The 14747-nt window shown below is 40.7% G+C and overlaps 2 long non-coding RNA genes across 6 annotated transcripts; one reads left to right on the top strand and one right to left on the bottom strand.

The window, feature by feature from the left end:
* Window positions 1-673: 673 nt before the first annotated feature.
* LOC144288342 (uncharacterized) lies at window positions 674-6453 on the bottom strand. Of its 4 annotated transcripts, none has more exons than XR_013356296.1 (4): window positions 6145-6453; window positions 5310-5407; window positions 2485-4767; window positions 674-746 (listed from the first exon to the last, which is right to left on the bottom strand). It is a non-coding gene; the product is annotated as an uncharacterized LOC144288342 (long non-coding RNA). The 4 variants fall into 4 exon arrangements; XR_013356303.1 differs by having other exon boundaries at window positions 4462-4767; window positions 6145-6438; XR_013356300.1 differs by lacking the exon at window positions 2485-4767 and having other exon boundaries at window positions 6145-6324.
* Window positions 6334-11401, top strand: LOC144288363 (uncharacterized). 2 transcript variants are annotated; one of them, XR_013356311.1, is made up of 3 exons: window positions 6334-6490; window positions 6620-6697; window positions 11168-11401. It is a non-coding gene; the product is annotated as an uncharacterized LOC144288363 (long non-coding RNA). The 2 variants fall into 2 exon arrangements; XR_013356307.1 differs by having other exon boundaries at window positions 6336-6490; window positions 6624-6697.
* The last annotated feature ends 3346 nt before the right edge of the window (window positions 11402-14747 follow it).

A 14747-nucleotide genomic window follows, 5' to 3' on the forward strand; every position in this document is an offset into this window, starting at 1 on the left:
ACTTAACTCATGTCATGACCACCACTTACGGAAGAAGAGTCGAACGTAAGGAAGACAAGTTAGAGATTAAAAATAAATTAATAGGAAAGTATAACTCAACTTGCCAAAAGAAAGTTACTTTACTTGTATGTAGAGTCCAAGCATTTATTGATGACATAAAATAAACTGAAATTGGGATTAAAATGGATGGTGTGGATTTTTTTCTGCTGGAGTCTATCTATTCTCCAAAAGTTCAGAGAGGACAGGAAGGCAACATCATAGAAGATGGTGGTATCTTAGGGATTAGTTAAAAACTACTTAACATTTTAAAAATGAAAGCCACATCTGAAGCCACACAAGATAAATTAATTTTTTCCTTGGATTCTATGAGCATCTCCCAATCTATTCAATAGATTGTTTGGCTTAAGTCACCCAGACTGCGTTTCTGTCACTTGTAAGCAAAGAGCCTGTGGCATTCTGAACTTACACGATGGGAAAATACATTAAGAGGTAACTTAGCCCATCTCCAGATTATCATTAGGTGGAATTAGATATAAATGATCTCAGACAGGTGGAATCGGACCTACCTATGTAGAAATAGTGTATTCCACACTGTCATCTACTAAGAAACTGAATGTTAGGGGTGCCTGGGTGGCTCATTTAAGCATCCGAATCTTTTTTTTTTTTTTTTTTTTTAAGCATCCGAATCTTGATCTCAGCTCAGGTCTTGATCTCAGGGTTGTGAGATCAAGATCTCACATTGGAACCTGCTAAAAACAAAAACAAAAACAAAAACAAAAACAAAACTGAATATACCTACCAAGAAGTTCTTGCATCTAATTTAAATTCTTAATTTTTGAACTAAATTCATTCAGTGCTATCATCTCATGACATATTAAATACTTGTTAGATAGCAAGAATGGTAAAATATTGACACAGAGTGATGAGCACACGAGTGTTCATTATACTATTCTCTCTACTTTTGTCAAGTTTGAAAATCTCTAGAAGTTGTTCTTTTTAAAATGCCTATTATGTGTGTAAACATAGCAGTAATATTGTGGGAAGTCCAAGACAAGGTCCTATCTTCAAAGAATGCATAAGGTAAAAGAATAAACTGAACAGGGATCCCTGGGTGGCACAGCGGTTTAGCGCCTGCCTTTGGCCCAGGGCGCGATCCTGGAGACCCGGAATCGAATCCCACATCGGGCTCCCGGTGCATGGAGCCTGCTTCTCCCTCTGCCTATGTCTCTGCCTCTCTCTCTCTCTGTGTGACTATCATAAATAAATAAAAATTAAAAAAATAATAATAAACTGAACATTCGTGGCCCATACAGAAAAGTATTCATGAACACAAGGCCTGGACTAAGGGTCCCTCCGATACAGATGAATATCGTGGAGGAACTTACACTGGCATGAGGGAGCCAAGTAGGCGCACAAATAACAAAGATCAGTGAATTCCGTGAGGTGGGTATCAGGGCTGTGACTCTATTTTTATTTATTTTTATTTTTTGAGAGAGAAAGAGGAAAAGAAAAAGAGTGCTTGAGAGCAGGGCTGGGGCAAAGGGAGAGAGAATCTCAAGGAGACTCTGCGCTGAGTGCAGAACCCAACGCAGGGCTCTGAGATCATGACCTGAGCCAAAATCAAGAGTCTGACACTCAACCAACTGGGCCACCCAGGCACCCCCAAACTTCAACTTTAATGTTAGAGGATGTGCTACTGATAAACAATTGGCAGCAGTGGCCCAGCCAGCTGGGGCTCTGATCCTGAGTGGACAAAGGGAGTTACAGATATGATTTACCAAAACCTCTCTGGGCAGGGGTGGTGCAGGGGAAGGCACTCTGAGTGTACACATAAGGCATCCATCAATAAGCAGCTTGGGTTGGGGAATGACATCCCCAAGGACACGCTGTGGCAAGAGTGGGTGACAGATAATCTGCCTTCTGAGGTGCATGGGCCCTATTACCTGTAGGGCTAGCATAGCCTAGTGTTAAGAATAGGCATTGTCATTGGATGACATGAATTTGGATCCTGGCTCCACTCTTCTTTTTTTTTTTTTTTTTTTTTTTTTTTTAATTTTGATTGTGGTAACATAGACATAAAATTTACCTTTTTTTTTTTTTTTTTTTTTTTTTGCCATTTGTAGGCGTGTTATTCAGTAGTGTGAAGCACATTCACATCGTTGTGCAACCAATCTCCAGAAGTCTTTTCTGGTACCGGAAACTCGGTACCCATTAAACAACAACTCTCCACTCCTGCCTCCCTGTAGCCCCTGACAACCACCGTTCTACTTTCTCTCTCTCTAAATTTGACTATTCTAGGTCCCTCATAGATGGTTTGTCTCTTTGCGACTGGCTTATTTCACTTATCATGATGGCCTCAAGGCTCATTCAGGTGACCTGTGTCAGAATTTCCTTCCTTTTAAGGCTGAGTGATATTCCATTGCGTGGTTAGACCACACTCTGTACACCCATTTATCCATCAACAGTTGCATGGGTTGCCCCTACCTGTTGGCTTATTGTGAATAATGTTGCTGTGAATACAGATGGCGAAATATCTCTTTGAGGCTTGCTTTCAAGTCTTTCGATGCTCTACCCGGAAGCAGAATTGCTGGATCATGTGGTAATTCTATTTTTAATTTTTTGAGGAACCATCGTATTGTTTTTCACAGCAGCTGCACCACCTTGCATTCCCACCAGCGATGTGTTAGCGTCCCAATTTCACTACATCCTTGATGACACTTGCTGTTTTCCTTTTTAAAATCACCGCAGCCATCCTAGTAGGCAAGCTGGGATGTTTTAACACTCACATCTGATTTGGAAGGTGTAAATCTACAACCTGTGGCACAGGGTCCTGAAATTAGCCACAGTTGGTGGTCAGAATGGGACAGGTCCCTGCAGGAGAAGGTCACAGACCAGCTAGTGCCAGAGAACCCGAAAGAGCCGGCAAGACCATGGCTGCCCAGATGAGGGAAGTGCAGTAGAGCCACACCCTGAAAACTCTGCTTAGCTAGGGCTGCTTTCTACCACAAGTATGTAGGGAAAAGCCTGACAGAGCGTAAAGAGGAACCAAAGTTATTAAAAGAATGGAGGACTTGGTCCATCGCAATGACAAAAGCTCCAAGGGGTAGTTTGGGTCATTGGTGTCCACTGTTTACAAATACACAATGGGCAAAAGCAGCAAGGGAATTCTTCTTCGAAGAAAAGAATCGCATTAAGTAGGGAAAGTAGACTAGGAGGATCACAAAGACTTAAAAAGAAGAATCTGGGTTCAATATTAGGCAAAAATACTAAGATAAAGCTATACCAGAAAGTGAGGAAGTGCTATTTTTGGAAATCCCTCTGCTCAAAGTAGTTTGTCTTATTGGAGGGAAAGTTCAGTCTTCCTACAGGTCAGTCAAATCACTGAAGACTGTTCAGTCTCTGGCTTCTTGGATACGTATTTTTTTAACTTTGTCATTCAAAGCAAATATTTCCCTGTTCCAAATTGAGTTCAGAAAACTCTCAAATTTCAGATTCAGCATGTCTGAAATCGAACTCTTACGTTTGCTCCCCTCCCACCCTACCTCTTTAAAAACTTCCTCCGGGGGCCTGGCCTTCCCTGCCCAGGTGAGGCCAGTGGAATCTTCCCGCTGCTCCTCCTCTTTGCTTACACAGTGGGTGGTTTCTTCCCAATGACTGACTTTCTGAATCTGCCTCCTGACTTCCTTCCCTGCTGCCTCCGATCTAATCCTCATCCAGCCTGATCTATATAGAGTGGCAGTGACTTCCCCTCCCATGAGAACTACCCTCTAGTCTCCACCCTCACCCCTCCACCTCTGAGCCCACCTCCAGCACTCCCAAGCCCCAAACCCATCCACCACTCATGGCTTCCCAAAGAATAACTCAAAAAGCTTAAAATGGCCTTCAAGGCAAATTAACCTTTACCCTCTCAACCAACCCCACTTCCAGGACCCAACGTGCCTGTTTTTAAAAAGTTACATTATTGGCAAAACAACATTCTAATAGCAAAAGACACTGAAGGCAAATATCTCCCACAATCCCATCAGCTATCTAAATCAATATTTCTGCACATTCTCGCCCATATGCTCAATCCATGTTGGCAGATTTGTTGTAATGTCGATAGAATTTTATATCTTCTTATTTTACTTGACATGACATTGTGAACAATTTTCCATTTTGTGACAATCTCTTTCTAATCTCCTCTTTGATATCTGACATTAGAAACAGTTGCTAAAATGCCATCTTGGGGTAAATATACTTCCAGGCTGGTAATTTTGTACCTATAAGATTCTTAATAGTGTCATTTCTGGGTCAAGAGGGACATGCATGTTAATTTTAATAGACATTGCCAGATTTTTTCCCTGGAGCATTGCTGCACTTCATGTTTCTACCAACAATGCGCAAGAGTGTCTGGTTTCATACATTCTCACCAGCCACTCTTTTATTTGTGCCAACCTCATGAGCTTAGAGAAAAGAGGGTACCTCAGTTTCTTCACGTGCTTATTGGCTCTTTGAATTTCTCTTCCTGTGAAAACCTTTAAATCCCTTGCCTGTTTTTTCTCTTGGATTGTTCGTGTTTTTCCTCCCACGTTGACCATCTTTGCAGGCAGTGGATCTTAACCTTTCATCCGCCATGTGTATTGCAAGGGTTTTTCCAGCATAGATCTCTCAGACTCCTTTTAGACCTAAGTCAGGAAGCTAAATGCCCTTCCATCTCATGGGAGAACGCATCCAATTTGCTGCATCCTTGGGCACCTGGCCCCATCTCCACCTCAACCCGTAAATTCCCTGCAAAATGGGAGTGATGCGTAAAGTACCTGTGCTGGTGTGAAAGACTGGAGGGGAAAAAGCCAGAGTCCCTGAATGAATGAAAGGGTGGAGGTGGGGCTGCAGAATGGCATAACATGTCATTAGAGGGTTGGAGAGGAGCCGGATCAGGCAGGAACTTGTAGGATTTATTTTAGGTGTAAGGGGAAGCTATGAGCTGGATTGTGTTTTGGGGAGGATGTCGGTAGCTGCTGGATGGAAGATGCATTGTAAGGAAGCAGGACCGGAAGCAAGGAGCCCAGCTGGGGGGATGTTGTGGTCCGGGCGAGAGTCAGTGGTTTGGACTAGGGTAGTGGCCCTGGGCATAAGGAGAGCTTGATACACACATGTTGAGTCATAACGAAGGGTAATACGGTCAATAGATTATGCTAAGAGATCAGACATGGAGCAGTAAGAGAAAAGGAGACGTAGGGATTGACCCCTGGGATTTGGGCTGAAATAAGTGGAGAGAAGGAGCAGATTGGGAGGGGCGTTCAGAGAGAAAACAAGGTCCAGTCTTGCACCTGTCAACTCTGAGATCCTGCGAAACAACCAATGGACAAGTGAGATGTTAGAAGACGGAGCTGGGACTTGATATCCGGCTGGAGACACAGATCTGCAACTAAACACGTAGATGGTATTCAACACCAGGGGAGAGGATGAGCCCCCCCCCTCCCCAGGAAAAGAGAGCAGAGGGAGAAGAGGGGGTGGCTGAGGCCTGAATCTCAGGAGGAGGAGCCAATAAAGGAGATGGAAAAACAGCAGACTGAAGTGGAAAGAAGAAAGTGTTCAACAAGAGAGGGTGGAGATGCCTCCTGGAAGGGAAAGCAGGTGAGAGGAGGGCTGGCGGCAGAGTCCGGGCCGGAAGGCACCTGCCCAGAGCAGTGTCAGGATCACACCTGCGCTGTGGGGAGGATGCTGGACTGCGTGGGCAAATTGATGGAAGGTGAGGGAGTAGAGTTGGCGCGTGCAGACAGCTCTGTCAAGAAACACAGTTGTGGATAAAGAGTTGAGAAATAGGGAGGTGGGTGGAGAGGGTGTGGAGGAGAAAGAGAGAGAGAGAAAGACAGAGAGAGGTGCTTGGCTTCCTTAAGTGGGGGCAGGAGCACGTGGCTGCATGCTCATGGACCGGCTCCTAAGGTGGAGAGAGCAGTGAGTACAGAGCAAGAGGAAAGGCCTTGACCTGGGCCGGAGGAGGCCCCCTGCCTGGTGGCAATGGAGGGGAGGAGGGGGTCCTGGTCAGTGGGACTAGAGTGGGGTGCTGGGACAATTAAGACCCAGGAAGGGAAGCAGGAAAGGAATGGAGGGGGGCTTCAGAGAGAAGCATTTACAGAGTGGAAGAAAGGACACGGTCCTTACGTCGCTGAAAAGAGTGAAGAAAGAGCCCATCTCATAAAATTCAGGACACCAAAAATAAAGAGAAAATCCTCCAAACAGAGATGGGGGGAGAGGGATTACCAGAGTCCCCGCAGAGGAGTGACCATCGTGTCAGCCTTGTGTCTTATTGGCAACACTGGTCGCTAGGAAACAACGGAACACCAACCACATAGATAGTTCTAGAAAAAAAAAATTGGTTTTTCAAACCCAGAATTCTATACCAAATCTGAGTAGCACTCAAATGAAAGACACAATATAAAGACACCTTTCAGTCATCCAAAGATTCATAAAGTTCATACACCCAGACGGTCCTGAAATTTGTTGGAAGGTGAGTTCCAGCAAGCCAGAAAATGAGTCCACAAGGAAAATACGCAGCACTAAAACCACTGACAAAGAATCGGGAGTAGAGGGTGTGCTTATAATTAAATATAAATAATTGCTGGCTATTTTTTTTAAGACAGTCTGAAACTCAGGCTCAGATCATGTAAACATGACAGACGGTGAGGAAGAGAGAAAGGAAGGAAGTGAAAGCCCAGTAAGTTCTTCATCTTGTTCAGGAGAGGATGTAGAGAATGTGAGTTTTAAAAAATGTAATCCTAATCCTAGAAGAAGAAATGATGTATACATTCTATTTCTAATTTCCAGAGGAAAAAGAATGAGACAAAGAAAATTCTATTAAGTCAAAGCAAGTAAAAGACTTTTTTAAGTGGAAAAAAAAAAAAAAGACGGTGGGGGGGAGGGGGCACCTGGGTGGCTCAGCAGTTGAGCCTCTGCCTTTGGCTCAGGTGGTGACCTGGGGTCCTGGGATCGAATCCCTCATCGGGCTCCCTGTAGGGAGCCTGCTTCTCCCTCTGCCTATGTCTCTGCCTCTCTCTCTCTCTCTGTGTCTCTCATGAATAAATAAATACAATCTTTAAATATATATATATATAAAAATATATTTCTATTCAGAAAGAGAAAGAAAAAACCCAGGAGAAGATGGTATGAACAGTTCTAAACGTAGCTCATTGAGGAAAGAGGATGAGCGAGTTACTAGAAAAACAAAATTTCTGAGCCAGGTTGTCTTCTCTTTTCCATCCCAATTGGGTGATGTTGAGGAATACCTCTAAAACTATATTAATATAGTCACTATGGCTGCATAATAAGTTACCCCGAAACTTAGTGGCATGAAACAACCCTTTATTTTGCTCATAGATCCTGTGAAGCAGGCCCTAGGACAGGATATAGCAGAGATGGCCCGTCTTTGCTACTAATGTTTGGGCCTTGGTTTGAAGACTCAAAAAGCTGGGTGGGGGTTGGTGCTGGCTGTGTTCTGGGGCCCTCATCCCCCCCAGGTGGGCCTCTCCGTGTGGCCTGGGCTTCCCCACGACACTGGGGGGCTGAGTTCCAGGAGCAGCATCCCAACAGAAAAACAAAAAACAGCCAAGTGGAAGCTGGAAGTGACAAAGCATCACTTCGATCCGTCTGTGACAGGTGAGGCCCTGAGGCCAGCTCATATTCCAGGGGAGAAAAATTAGACTCCACCTTTTGTGAAACATGGGTCAAAGAATTTGGGGACGTGTCTTTAGAAGTGGAGTCCTTTGTGGTAACATTTTAGGGGCTCTGTATAAACAAACTTTAATGTCGCAGAAAAATAAAGATAACACACAGCTAGCCCCGCAGACAGACATTTAAACATTAGTCTTGGTGATTTGTCATTAATACACTCATTGTGAAATTTTGCCAGCTTCCTTTTCCCGGGCTCTCAGATCAGGCAAATCTGGTAAGAACTGCAATCGAGAAAGTCTAGCTCTTTGCTATTTACAAGAGATAGAGACGAAATGAGATCCCAAGATAAATAAAAAGGGTAACAAAACTTTTAAGGGTCGTAAAAAAAAAGTATAGCAGATATCTCAACAAAACGACCTCAGGGTGAAAATATTCCGGGAATTCATTAACCTTACAAGTAATCAGGAAAATAGAAGTTAAAACAACAAGATATCAAAGAAATAAGATTTAAAACTACTAACAATAAATAAATAAATAAATAAATAAATAAATAAATAAATAAATAAAACTACTACTAACAATGTCCATGGTTTGCGTAGAGAAGGGTACATATATTCACTACCGATGGGAAGGTGAAATTTTACAACTTTTTTTATTTGTTTATTTTTTTAAATAGTCTTTTTTTTTTTAAGATTTTATTTATTTATGCATGAGAGATGAGAGACACAGAGAGAGGCAGAGACATAGGCAGAGGGAGAAGCAGGCTTCCCGGGGAGAGCCTTTACAACTTTTTTTAGAGGACAATTTGCAGTATCTGTCAAATATTAGACCCCATAGCCCTCAACCCAACAATTCCCCTATTAAGTATGCCACCTGCCTGCATCTTTACTGATGGACTACTTGCAAACACTATGCAGTAATTCTATGAAAGGAAGATCTCTACCTAATGACACGGAAGGATTTCCAAAACAGTGTCACGTGAAAAAAAAGCAAGCAGCAGAACAATCCACACTAGCATGAATCCTCTTATTTTTTTTAATACTCTTATTTTCTAAATTCCAGAACTAAATTATGAATCTACCTCTTGTTTAAGTCCATACATACGCAAACACAAAGAAAAATGTGAAGGACAGTGACTTCCCCTGAGGACTGCAGTAGGATTAGAATTTGAGGATAGATGGCAATTTAGTATTTTGTGCCTTCAGGTCCCGCTCTGTTTGGGGCGAAATATACCTCTGTTCGCTGTGGTAATTTTAAAAATGGAGAATGAAAAAAATAAAAATAAAATAAATAAATAAATAAAAATGGAGAATGACACAAGCTCCCTCCTTGTTTTGTAATCCTGTTGGCTCTATTGATATGTAATTCCCCCATCACACGATGCACCCATTTAAAATGTATAATTTGACAACTTAGTAGAGTCAGAGTTGTACAACTATCCTCGCGATTATAGAACATTTTCTTCAAAAAAAAAAAAAAAACATTTTCTTCAGCCTCAGAAAAAGCGATGGGCCCTTTAGCTACCCCACCCTCACCCCCACCCCCAGCCTCCCTGCTTCCCAGTCCTAGGTACCCACTAATCTGTTCTGCGTCTCCATAGGTTTGCCTACTACACACACTTCCTATAAACGGAATCTGATAATACGTGGCCTCTCGTAACTAACTGGCTTCTTGCCCTTAGCATAAGATTTTCAAAGCTCATCTGTGTTGTAGCCTGTAGTGATGCCTCATTCCTTCTTATGGCCAAATAATATTCCAACCGATGGATAGACCCCATTTTGCTCATCTATTCGGCAGGTGGTGGGCATCTCGGTTGGTTCCATCTTCAGGCCATTGCAGATAACACTACTGTAAGCATCCGTGTACAAGCTCTTGCGTGGACACAGGTTTCTATTTCTCGCAAGTGTACACCAAAGTGTGGGCCTGCTGGGCCAAATGGCAGACCAACGTTTACCTTGATGAGGAACTGCCAGGCTTTTCTCACGTGGCTGCATCATTTTATGTCACCCCCCAGCAGCGTATGAGTGTTCCAACTCCTCAACATTCTCACTAACACTTATTATCTGCATTCCCCCCCCCCCTTTTTTGATGATGGCAATCCTAATGTTTTTGCCATCTGGTTTCTCATCGAGGTTTTTATTTGCATTTCTCTGGTGATTAATAATGTTGAACATCTTTTCAGGTACACTTTGGCCATTTGTATACCTTCTTTAGAGAAACATTGGTTCAGATCGCTGGCCCATTTTTAATGAATTAATTTTATTGCTGAGTTCTAAGGGTTTTTTATGTGTTCTAGACACAAGTCCCTTATCAGATAGATGGTTTGCACCTGTTTTCTCCATCGTGTAAGCTGTCTTTTCACTTTCTTAACAGTGTCATTTGAAGCACAACTTTAAGAATTTTGATGAAGCCAAATTTATCAATTTTATTTTCTGTTGCTTGTGCTTTTAGTGTTATATCTGAGAAATCATTGCCTAATCCAAGGTCATGAAGATTTACCCCTGTGCTTTGTTTTCCTTTTTTACAGTTTTTGCTCTTTCATTTAGGTATTTGATCTGTTCTGAGTTAATATTTGCATATGGTATGAGGTAGGGGTACAACCTCATTCTTTTGAATATAGATATCCAGCTGTCCCACCAGCATTTGTTGAAAAGACTATTCTTTCCCCCACTGAATAGTCTTGCCACCCTTGTCAAAAAATCAATTCACCATAGATACATGGGTTTATTTCTGGGCTCTCAATTTTATTCTATTGATCTATTTACCCTCATGCCAGGACCACACTGTCTCAATTACTTTTGCTTTATTAAGTTTTGAAATCACAGTGTAAGTCCTTCAAATATCACTCTTCTTTTCAAGATTGTTTTGGCTACTCTAGGTTCCTTGAGTCGCATATAAATTTTAGGACCAGTGCATCAACTTCTACAAAGAAGCCCAGCTGAGATTCTGATGGGGGTTCTCGTGAATAAAACAAACTTTTAAATGGTATATTAATTACTGTGTTGTTGTTATTATTGTTTTATGGGAAGTGGGAATAAACTAACATTCACCAAGTGGCTTTATAACACGACTACAGGAGTTAATAGATGTCAGCGTGTGTCATCATCCGGATCCAGAATTGCCAAACTCTCACTATATTGCTTCTGAAGGAACCTTTCAAAACAATACTTCCTTCTCCATCTATGTTTTCCTCTCCCAGTTTAGGCCTCTAGCATTTCTAGTTTGCATCACTGAAGCATCTTCCAGAAGTCACTCTGCCTTTACTCTGGTCTCCTCTCTCTAACCCATCTTCCAACTTGGAGTCAGGATCATCTGTCTGAAACTCAAACATGATGCTCTCACCTCCTTTTTTCCCCCCTCTCTCTTCCTTTTGAAAAACACTTTAGTGACTATCCACGGCCATCAAGATAAAGCTCAAATTCCTTGACATGAGGCTCTTCTAAGTCTGGCCTCTAATCATCTGCTGCTTATCTTTTATCCCTCCTTCTCAGTAGTACCAACCCACTCTATATTCCAGGCATGCCAAAAATCTATGGTCCCGGAGTACACCGGGTCCTTTTATGCCTCCCTACCCTGGCACACATGTGACCTTTGTCCGGAATGCCTTTCCTTCTCATCTCTCTGGAAATCGATGATGATGGTGATGATGATGATGAAGATGAAGATGATGATGATGATGGTAGAACAAGCATGTATTTGGTATTAAAGCGTAAATAATAAGAAGCATATAAAATTGAAATTTAAAAATCTACTCTCAACCTCCAGTCACATCCTTTTGTTCTAGCAATTTTTACTCTATGTATTCTCAGACTCTGTTTTCAGGTGCGTACACATTTATGTTAATCTTCTTAGTGTATTGACCCTTATATCATTATGGAACATTCCCTGTTCTGATAATATTCTTTGCCTTTAATACTATTTTATTGTTGCTTTTATAATCACTCTAACTTTCTTATGTTTAAGGTTTACATGATATATCTTTTCCCATCCACTGGTTTTTCAACCTGTTTGAGTCTTTATATTTAAAGTGCATTGCTTCTAGACAGCATATAATTGGGCCTTGCACTTTTATTCATTCTGACAGTCTCTGCCTTTTAATTAGAATACTAGTCCTTTTTATTTAATATAATTATTTATGTAGTTATTATTAAGCTTGTAATTTTACTATTTGTTTTCTGTTCACCCCTTCTGTTTCTTCTTCTGTTTCTGTTCTTTCCTTTTGAGTAACTGCATATTGTTTTAGAATTCCATTTCAACTTGTTTTGTAGCTATATCTCTTTGTTTTTTAGTTATTGCTGTAGGATTACAATATACATCCTTAATTTTTCATAGTCTGCTAAGAGTTATATTGCACCACTTCACATAAAATGTAAAAAGCTTGCAATCATATAGGTCCATTTGTAGCCTCTAAACTTTATGCTGTAATTGTTATAATTATTACATCCACATACATTATAAACCCCATAATACCATGTTATATTTTTTTGCTTTAAACAATTATTTATATTTTAAAGAAACTGAGGGCAAAAACTATACTTTATAATTATCCACATATTTACCATTTCCAGTGATGTTCATTTCATGTTACAGACCTGGGTTTCCATCTGATTTCACTTTACTTTAGTGTGAAAACTTTCTTTAGCATTTCTTGTAGTGTGGGTCTGCTGCTGACAAGTTCTCTTAGCTTTTCTTTAATCTAAAAATATCTTTATTTCACCTTTATTCTCAAAGGATATATTCACTAGATACAGATTTCTGGGTTGACTTTTTTTTTTTTTTTTTTTTTTTTTTTTTTTTTTTTTTTGCCTACCAGTACTTTTCTTTTCTTTCTTTCTTTCTTTTTTTTTTTTTTTTTTTGCCTACCAGTACTTTAAAGATACCGTTCCTCTGCCTTCCAGCCTCCTTTGTTTCTGACAGAAGTCCCACACTATTTGAATGTTTGTTCCTCTGTACGAAATATGTCATCTTATCTGATTACTTTCAAGATTTTGTTTTCATTCCGTTCTCAACAATTTGACTACAATGTCCTAGGTATGTTGTTGTTTTCAAGATCCCGCTTTGTAGTTTCCTGAGCTTTTTGAACCTGTTAACTTATGCCTTTATCAACTCCAGCCATTTCTTTAAACTGTTTCTTCAAACATTTTCTGTCTCATTTTTTCTCTCCTCTCCTACTAGGACTCCATTACAATATGTAAGTTAATTCTTCTGGTGTCCCACAAGTTTTTGAGGCCCTGCTCATTTTTTTTCCAGTCTTTTTAAAAAATGTTATCTTCAGGATGGATAACGTCTTGATTTTTTCTTTAATTTCATTGATTCTTTCTTTTGTTGTTTCTTTTCTTCTCTAAAGCCATCAAGTGAATTTTAAAATTTCTAATACTGACTTTTTTATTTCCAAAATTTCTATTTGGTTCTTCTTTACAATTTATATTCTATTGAGATTTTCTATTATTCTCTCTATGGGCAAACATGTTTCCTATATATTCTTGGGCATAGTCATAATAGCTACTTTAACATCCTTTTCTGCTATTCTAGGGGAGACTGGGTGGTTCAGACAGTTAAGTGTCCAATCGTGATCTCAGCTCAGGTCCTGATCTCAGGGTCATGAGTTTAAGCCTCATACTGGGAGTAGAGCCTACTTTTAAAAAGTAAATATATAAATAATAAGTAAACAAAATCCTTGTCTGCTATTCTAGTATCTGAATCATGTCAGAGTTGGTCTCCTTTGGTTGTCTTTTTTTTTTTTTTTTGAATGAGTGATGTTTTCTTGTTTTATGGTATGTTAAGAGAATTTTGATTATATCCTAGACATTGTGAATGATATATTGTAGAATCTCCAGATTCTTATGTTTCTCTGAAAAAAATTTTTTTGATTTATATTGTAACTTGTGGTAAATTTGACTAAATTCACACTATAAATTTTGTCTCCACTGTGGTGAGTGGCCGTAGCTGGCTGTGGTGTTTGTCCCATGCATGTGCAGCTTAGGAGCCAACCAGGGATTCGGGTAGAGTTTATGCACAGAATTTGGGCACAACCTCTCCTTTCTTGGATCCCTTTCCCCACTTTCCAGTGACTGTCACTCTAAACTGTGTCTTCAGGTTCATCAAGCCAATAATTTTGCAGGTTTCCTACCAGAATTTTAGCTGCCCTGCATGCACAGACTGGGGCCTGCCTTCAGGCTAAATGTTTCTTTAAAAGAAAGAAACTCTGTGATGTTCTTTTAAGTGTCAACTTTCCTCCAGCATCTGCTTGCTTTTTTCATCCTCCAGAATCTTCAGGTAGTTTATTTTTTTAGATTTTGGATATATCATTTTATTTTTCTTGACCAATTCTAAAGAAGTCTATGGCCAGAAAAAAGAAAAAAGAAAAAAGAAAAGAAAAGAAAAAAAGAAAAGAAAAAAAAGAGCTAGGAATCCCTGATCTCATTGTAAAAGGGATTTTGATTTTTAGTCCTTATAATAAGGAATTTTCTAACACCCCACATTAGTCTAATTTTGTACCCTTACTGGGAAGACTAACCCTCAAATTTAAGTGGCTTTAATTGCTTGTTGTATTTAATCCTCACAACTCTCCTGCTGGGCACAGAAGGCTTCATTGTCCCATTGTAGAGATGGTAAAACTGAGCAAGAAAGGTTAGGCTGCTTGTCAAAGTCACTGTGCATGAGTGACATTTAAACCAGTCACTCATTCCACGTTGTCTTTCTTCATCTGGCTCTGAGACGTGGCTTGGAAAAAGACTAAGGTACCAGGACCAAGCCATGGTTGGAGAGAGAAGGTTGGAAAGCACCATCTGTGACTTTGATCTTGGCCCAGTTCTCATTAATCATTCAAGGCCGAGACTTTTCCCAGCTGGGCATAACCAACAGAATCCATGCTAACTCGCTAGAGAATGAAGTTAAAGAACAATTCAAGAAAATGTTAGGAAGTTGGCCACATCTCTAGGACCAGAGGATCCAGAATAGAGGCTGTGTGGCCAGCTTCAATGCCCATGGCCCCCCAGACACTCTTGGTCTCCCTCCCGGAGTGAAGTCCACCAGCACCTGTTCCTTTACATCTGTCAGTGGAGCCCATGGCTCACATCAGTGTGTACGTCGTCAGC

This window comes from Canis aureus, chromosome 1 (genome assembly GCF_053574225.1).
Source record: "Canis aureus isolate CA01 chromosome 1, VMU_Caureus_v.1.0, whole genome shotgun sequence".
NCBI classification, from domain to species: domain Eukaryota; kingdom Metazoa; phylum Chordata; class Mammalia; order Carnivora; family Canidae; genus Canis; species Canis aureus.